Here is an 8,459-nt window from a genome sequence, read left to right as displayed (position 1 = left end):
ACGGCCTGCCAGGAAGGATGCTCCATGTTCCAAATGCGCCCTCCACTAACATACCCACATTTACATGCCCAACCTCTACGTTCAAACACACTGAATCACTTACACACTGCAAATCAATAACCCTCACAACAGCCATCAAACAACAGAACTCTACACCACCACAATCAACTTACACCCTACAGTACCGACCGCTGCATTCTATCACCACCAGCACACCAGACTCCCTACCATGCCTCCATGCATGCAAAATGTGGCACCTACTAACATACCTGCATGCAGAGCTCTGGGTAGGTCCAGTCTGCGTGCATTAACACAGCAGCAAAGCTCTCTTACATGTTCCCTCCCTCCCCACTAACCTCACCATCCTGCTTCTTTCAGATCCGACTGAGCGCCAAGAGACCATGCAAATGGCAAAGGAGCACGATATGAATCCCAGTAAAAAAAACATGGCTACTTAAAAGTAATTTTACTGCTGCTTCATCGAAACCTTCATTGTTGAAAGATAATTGTAATATTTAGAAGTGAATATGGCTAGTTGCATTTCATTGCAATAGTGTAATCTGATATAAAAAGCAGGAGTGTGTTTCTTGGAGTACATTTTTACAGTCAGTCTTCCACCATCAAGCAGATGCTGAACTACCTAAAAAAGTACATTGTTCTTTGACTCGCTTTGAACGTTGTTAAACAGGAATGGCATTAATACATTCCCAAACTGACCTTTGACATTTGATTTGAGGCCACTCGAAAGCATGAGCAAATCACCTACCTATCTCATCCAGAGGCACATTTACAAGTTGGTACATGTTTTTGCTCATGTCATGGCATATAGATATTTGCAAACTTAGGAGCAACATTTGCTCCCATCACTGTTCCAAAGACTTTATCATAAAATGTCTGATTTTATTTGATTGCAAAGGACAGTAAAGGAATAACTACTTACTGATTATGTAAGCACTTTTGTGGTCAATGCTTCATGGGCTGCTAGTTTTCCTGTCAGGGGTCTGCAAAGTTTGGCTCTCCAGATGTTATGGGGTACATCACCCATCGGCCCTAGCCAGCATAGCCAATGGTGAGGGATCATGGGAGTTGTAGTCCAACATATCTGGAGAGCCATAGGTTGCAGACCCCTGTTCTATGTGGTCATTTATGGGTTCTATGTGAAAAGACCTAATTTTAAAGGTCTTAAGAGAAAAAGACCGATTTACAATGCCCAATTTTATATTGATCGGAAAACCAGCATTGTAAAGGTCTTTTTTCAAATGTGTTTTTTGTGGGGGGTTTATATTCAGGGGGGTTTCATCCACCCGAGCAACCCATTGATCCTCCCAGCCCACCACCCCCCACCACCCCTGACACCCACTTCTCTCCCGCAGGACTTCCCTTAAATCGGGCGTTTTGCTGCTCAAACATCCATCTCTCAGCACCAACCCCCTCCTCCCGGCCCCCATCCTCCACCCCCTTCATCCCCCACGACAAAACATATACACAGAGCACACACACCCGTTCTCCTCGTCCTGCGCTTCCGGGTCCCGACATGCCTGACAGCCCATGCGCGCACATGTGCGCGGCAGGTGCGTGATAGTCCCATTTAGAAAGATGACTCCGTGCGGTGACGGAGCGTTCTTTCTAAATCAGTATTTTGGTGAAAAGATCTTTAGAAAACAATATTTTCACCTAGAACACCTTTTTGCTGTAAAGACTTTTCATGTCTAGGGTTTTGAGAACTATTTGGCGGTAGGCGGTAGGATAGGTGGTCGTGCCTTCTCTATAGTTGCCGCCACCCTGGGGAATGCCCTACCCTCTGTGATTAGGAACATTTCGTATCACTTGGCTTTCAGAAGAGCGCTTAAAACTACGCTCTTCTAGGCCACCTTATGTGACTTGACTACTTGGCTTAACACGATCTCCTTCTCCAGCGCCATGATACCTTTGGGGGACTGCGCGCTATAGAAATGAACCTAACATAACATTTGTTCTCCCTTACTTTAAATATTGAAGGATGGGGTGCCTCAGATAGGAGGTTTTCATAGGTAGGCATCCACTTTCCAGCTGCTGGGCAGATGGCATGAAAGCGCTGGTGTGCATGAGCTCCCCACCAGTTGATTGACTGGCAGCTGGTGCCTGGCATAGCATGGCATGGTATGGGCCCACCGCGTTCATGCTCTGAGGAGAAGTGGAGAACATAAGAAGACACTATCAGAGGAAGAAGTCACTGATGCCCTCTGGTTCTGTGAGCAGTGATCCAGGAGACCTTGACTAACGAGGGCGGCTGGAGGAAAAGGAGAAGGGGGAAGGGCATGCGAGAGTGACCCAAGAGAAGGGCAGTTACTGGGATACCAGGTGCCATGTTGGCCAGATAATTACCCAAAAAGTGAGAAATACGTGGTCCAAAAGGAGTGGGGGCACAAAGACAGTGGGTAAAGACCATAAGGCGGACCTCTATCTCTTAATCCAGCGGTCTCTCAAAACCTAATCTTTGTTAGCACTTCCTGCCTGAGCACCATGATACCTTTTTGTTGAACGCGTGCTCTATAAGCGCTAGTGACATAGCATAACATAACATAACATAACATTGTAGATAAGTCAATAGGGTAGGGATGAGGCCGACTAAGCAGTTACATGGGTTTTGGGGGACCAAGGGCATCAAATGAAAGAGTAACAATCTCAGGGGCAGAGGATAGATGCCATGGAGTGGAGAGAGTGGAGACGTGGGTCGCCCCTTGATGGCACAGGGCATAAGAAGGTGTCTGCCAAATGAAGATAGAGTTGGTGGGGCACCTCGAGTGCCCCAGAAGGAGAACGCAAGATCCCCAGTAGGGTTAGAAGCGGCCGAGGCAATGTCCTCACCAAGGAAGGGGACCATAGAGCGGGAATGCCACAAGGAAGGGGGCAGCAGAGGGCAATGCTGGTGTGCAGCCCAATAGAGGAGGTAGGTCTGATGGAGACGAGCCAGGTGTGCAGCCACCAGATGGGAAGAGCAAGCAATAGGCTGCTGCCCAGGATGATGGACAGGAAAGGGCTATGGCACCATATCCTTGGCCCAAGACTTGGCCAGGCTGGCCAAAGTGCCCAAAAGTAGACAATGGTGAGTGGGAAGATGCAGCCGGTTATAAAGATGCCCAGGAGGTGAAAGCAAGGTGAGGTGGTGGATGTAGCATATTACTATTAATATTATGGTATTTCTGGAGCGCGGACCTAGCTCCGAGAAGCAACAGAGCGCTTTGCAGAAGTATGCAACAATACAGATATACAACGGAGCACTTTACAGAGCTAACAACAGAACAGATATACAGCAAGGGGTTACAATACAGAGAGGCACAGAGAAGGGGTACAGCTGTAATGGGTGGCGGAGAGGAGCGCGGCGGGCAGCTTCTAGCATGTCAGGAGGCACAGGGTGACGTGAAGGCCTAGGTGTTGAGGAGGAGAGACTCCTTGAAGCAGTGGGTCTTCCATTCTTTTCTGAATTGTAGGAGCGTGAGGGCGAGTCTGATGCTGATGGGGAGGAGGTTCCATAGTCTTGGGGCGCAGGCAGAGAAGCCTTGTTTTCTGGTCCTTTCCTTTTTGCAGCAACGGATTTCAAGTCTGTATAATTTCAGTGGAGGTATGTCTGGACTGCACACAGCCAGCGGTCAGATGGTACCTCGTTTAGCTTTTCAGGTGAGTTCTACCAAGCGTGCAGTGGTGACTGAAGGATGGATTGGTACAATTAGATGCTTGGCATTTGAGCATTTAACAGAGGCGCATGCAAAATGGTGTCATGCATGTTCAAGCATGAATGCACAAAACATGCAGGCAAGCACCCACCATTACAATATTATTATTATTTATTTTATTTATTTATTTGTTATGGTTTATATAAACCTTACAAAATATAGAAATAGGCATTTCTCACACGTATTTACATAACTTTGACATAGATTAGAACCAGTCTCAGTAAAAAAAAAAAGGAACAAAAGACAAGTACATAATCAAATACTGAGAAAACACAATTCCAGATCTAAACACGACAAATGAGAAAAAAAAGCAGCAGGAAGAAATATCAAAGGTCACCAAACAAAATTAACATTCTCTCCAATAAATACAATCAAACCTTTTAAAAAAGATCACATACATTTCTCAAGAAAGTTGCAACCCTAACATTTAAATTGCCTTTACTACAATGAAGCATTCTATACCAAATACAATCTCTATCCACATTAGCAGTATTAGATACATATTGACTGAAGTATAGAAGTCTTTTGGCCTTAAGTGCCGGGCACACCAGCAAAATATGCTGTAAATTCTCAACCGTCCCCTCTACCAGGCAAAATCTGCACCAGGTCCAAGACCCTTTCACACTTGATCTTATAACATTGACCTGGTTTGTAGTAATGACATTGAATCTAAAACGCATAAAATCATTTCTTATTCGCTTGCAAGGATATTCAGCTAAATGCTGTTCCATATCTGGAAACCATTTGTTCAACGCACAAACTTGGTGGTACAGTTTAGAGTCCAAAATTGTATCTTTTGTATGTAGCCAATCGAACCACATCACACTTTCTTTTACCCGTGTGGGTTTCTTCTTTAGAGAGTTTACTGACATACCTAAACATACCAGAGTCTTTGTAGTTTCAGCATTCATCTCTTGTATAAAGGGGTTACCAGAATCCTGACCTACACAGTAGTACAGTGAATTCATTTCACTAACCATGCATTTCCTCCACAACTTTAGTCTTTTCCAAGTTACATGTGCCACTAGAGAGTTTAAACCAAATTCGTACAGAATTAACTCCAAAGGAATTGATTTAGGTAAGAAACACAAAACAGATTTCCAAATATAGCTCTCAGTGGCAGACCAGTCCCCCTCGTATTTAAGAGACTGTAATTCAGCCCCATATATTAATCTCGGGATGACCTTTTTCGTATAGAATTCTCTCAGAGGACACATTGTAAATCTACCATATTTGGATTCGATTGCTCTCATTTGACGGATAGCAATATCGGCCTTGAATCGAAGTTGCCTTCCAAGCTTTCCAAATACTGATCTTAAGTTAGACCCCGATATAACAAACCCTAAGTATTTAAACACAGGCTGGGCTCTAAGCCGCGATATACCACATGACCAGGTAAGCGCGTCCAACTTCCTACTTCTATTGCCCAAACAAACTATCACGGTTTTCGCCGGATTGATCTTCAACAGTAGGGAGGAGGTAAAATCATCGAAAGCTTTCAGCAATTTTTGTAGACCGATCTTTGTATTGTCAATAAGGAGGAAATCATCCGCATACGCTAGCCATGCTAAACGGATATTCCGTATTTTTGGAGCTACGAGGCCTTTATTCGTCAGGGCGGTATTCGCACCACTTACATACAAGTTGAATATTGTAGGTGCCAACAAACAGCCCTGACGCAAACCATTATATACGGTCAGTGCACTAGTCAAAGTACCCTCAGCATCTAATCTTACCCTTATTATTGTATCGGTGTATATAGCCCTGACTATATCCAACAGGATAGGTGGCATATTTAGTGATCTAAGTCTCTGCCAGAGGATCCTCCTATCCACCAAATCAAACGCAGAGCTTAAATCCATGGACGCAACATAAATGGGTAAGGCCCCCTTCTTCATGGATTCAGCACGCAGACAGCTAAGTATCATCCCTCCACATTTGGTTCCCATATTTTTCCTAAAGCCGATTTGCCTAATATCCAGAATATTCTCTTCAAGCATCCACTTGTGAATTTCCTTCAGTACAACAGACGCAAACAATTTCGACTCTGGATCCGAGATGGCGATTGGCCTATAGTTTAGGGGACATTGTCGGGATCCCTGCCTAAAGATCGGGATGATAATGGATACCCTCCACGACAGAGGCAAAACTCTGGTCAATAATATATTATTAAACAAACTAAACAGTATTTTTGCCCATATTTGGGGTTCACGTTTAAAAATTTTATTTGAAAGAGTATTCGGCCCGAGCGCACCCGAGTTATTAGATTTAGTTATTAAGTCCACAATGTCCCTCGTGCTAAAATTCAAGTGCCATTGGGATCCTCCATTCACTACATCTTTCATATCATGATTTTTAGTGTGATATATATCGGCAAAATGACCCAGCCAAGTAGATTCGTTAATCGGATTAAGAAGCATCTCTTTCTGGGGTTTCTCAAGGTTGTTAATTAAGTTCCAGAAGTTGCTGGAGTTATGTCCTCTAAGGGAGTTTAACATAATTTCCCCATCCCTCTGCTCTTTAACCATATGATGTTGGATCGACCAATTATTATATTTTTGCTTTATTTTCTTTACCAGGGCCACCGTATCAGTAATATCATACCCTGCTTTCCAAGCCTGTCTAATCTCTCTCCTCATCAGACACTTCCTGTCCTTCACTATCCGGTCAAAATAATGGGTCTTACAATTATTACCTGTGATCTTCTTACTATAAGAATCCTCAATTTTTCTAAGTGAACTATTAATATAGTCTGTAAATTTAACAGCCGAATATGTGTCGACCCGTTGGATGTCAGAGAAAGTTTTGTAATCTTTAATCATGGTGGCCGTGAAAGAGGTGTTTTTTTTCTCAGTCCATCTGTTTCTATTCCCAGCCTGGTTAATTTCCAAGGGATGATTATACATCAGTTTTGATTTAGAGTAACCCACCGTGTCCAATTCGAAAGAAAGCATACAATGGTCGCTAAGATTAGTATCAATGATATCCAATATTCCTGTGCAGTTGAACACGCCCACAGAACAAATAATGTAATCAATAGTGGATTTATAACCCCGAGCTTTCCAGGTGGGAAGAGGATTAGCCACAACTATCATACCCCAAATCTCCATAAAGTGCGACCAAATTTTACCTCGACCCTTGGGGTTATCCACTGAGGGTAGTGCGTTGTAAGAAACAAAGAGAACTGTTCAGTTCAGTTAATTAAACAAAGATATAAATACATATGTACAGGTCTGCCAATGTAAACTTTTCACATTATTCAGGTTTGAAAAGGAGGGGTCTCAGAGAGAAGAGATGTAATTGGAAACAAAATTAGTTCCAGCAAAAAGAGACCACATTTACGTTCCGGCGGGCCACCTGTAGGGCCACTGATGTTAAAGAACCGCCTTCCTCGGGGCAGAGTAAGTAGTGATAATCCCTGCAAAGATGACCAGTCCAAAGCACGACTCCGTGTTCCTCAGCATACAACCGCATAGAAGCATGCTCTGATTGGTCAGTGGATACTTGTTTTCCTTCCAGTGCAGAGTGCCACAGAACTTATCCAGCTTATTATTGGGAGGCTCACAGACAACTTCACCATCAAACTTGGCAAGCTTGCTGGTGTCGCCCAGCACGGATGTCACTGGAATAGCCTGGCGCACTTTCATGTTAGTCTCCCCATCCAGCTCTGCCGTTTCTATGTAGCACAATCCATGAGGTTCACTGCTTGAGATAAGCAACAGATCTGCCGCTACAAACTGATTGGTTTCCAACTTGATAATATCACCTACGCGAACGTTCATCCATCATTCATTCTGAAGTATGCCACTGATCAATACCATTGACTGCCGACTATTGACCTGGTTATCACTCTTATGACGAAAGTAATCATCTGTGGCATCTTTGACAGCTGTGATGGTTAGCACAAGGACCAAAGGCACAATAGTGGTGAACCAGGACAGGGAAGAGATCTGTGGAATGAGCTGCAGTATGAGAAGGAATAGGAAATATGTGTTGGCCACTTCCTGAAACTGTTCGAAGAGATTGATGGGCAAGAAGGCGACCACATTGTATTTGGACGTCTTGATACAGTTGTTTGCATACTGGAACTTTTCGTTGTATTCTCGGTCGTTGGCTCTGACCCTCCTTTCTTCCTCTGGAGGGCGCTTCTTGGCACACAGCTCCATGACATCGACACAGTGGTAGTATGGCCCATGGGAGATCCTCAGTGTGACACCCCCCTGCCCTCCAGGGGCGGGGCCACCGCTCCATGCATTGAGCCCGACTATGCGCTCAACTCCACAGCCTCTTTCTGTCACCTCAGCTTCTACAATATTATAGACAATGTGGCGGCAGTGGCGGCGGATTGGCTCTTGGGGGATATAATAAAGGGATGCTGGAAAAAGTCTTATAAACCTGTTAGATTAGACAGATATTAAAAGTGGCCGGACCACTAGCAAGATAGAGAGGATGTTCACTCCGAGAGGCGGATTACTTGCAGTGCTTTAAGTGGGCCGTGGCCAGCTGGGGCTGGGCCCCAGCACTTTCCTAAAATTGGGGTTGAGCAGTGGACCAGCCAGAGCCCCCGTCCCACCACACCACACCACAGTGGGGAACATTATCCCTCCACAGCTGCAGCTGCGACGGGAGATGCGCCCGCCATTACGTCAGGCAAGTTGACAGAAGTGCCAGCCAGCCACAGTGCCGTTGTGGCTGGCTGACACTTCTGTCAGTCACTTCAACTTCCTCTGGTGACCCCTCACATGA

The 8,459-nt window shown here is 44.8% G+C and overlaps 1 pseudogene; it reads right to left on the bottom strand.

The window, feature by feature from the left end:
- Positions 1-7,087: 7,087 nt before the first annotated feature.
- Positions 7,088-8,013, bottom strand: LOC138566089 (phospholipid-transporting ATPase ID-like; annotated as a pseudogene).
- Between the last annotated feature and the right edge of the window lie 446 nt (positions 8,014-8,459).

The sequence above is a fragment of the Ambystoma mexicanum genome, chromosome 2p (assembly GCF_040938575.1).
Source record: "Ambystoma mexicanum isolate Mex_15411 chromosome 2p, UKY_AmexF1_1, whole genome shotgun sequence".
Taxonomy (NCBI): domain Eukaryota; kingdom Metazoa; phylum Chordata; class Amphibia; order Caudata; family Ambystomatidae; genus Ambystoma; species Ambystoma mexicanum.
This window is presented reverse-complemented; position numbering and strand designations above follow the sequence as displayed.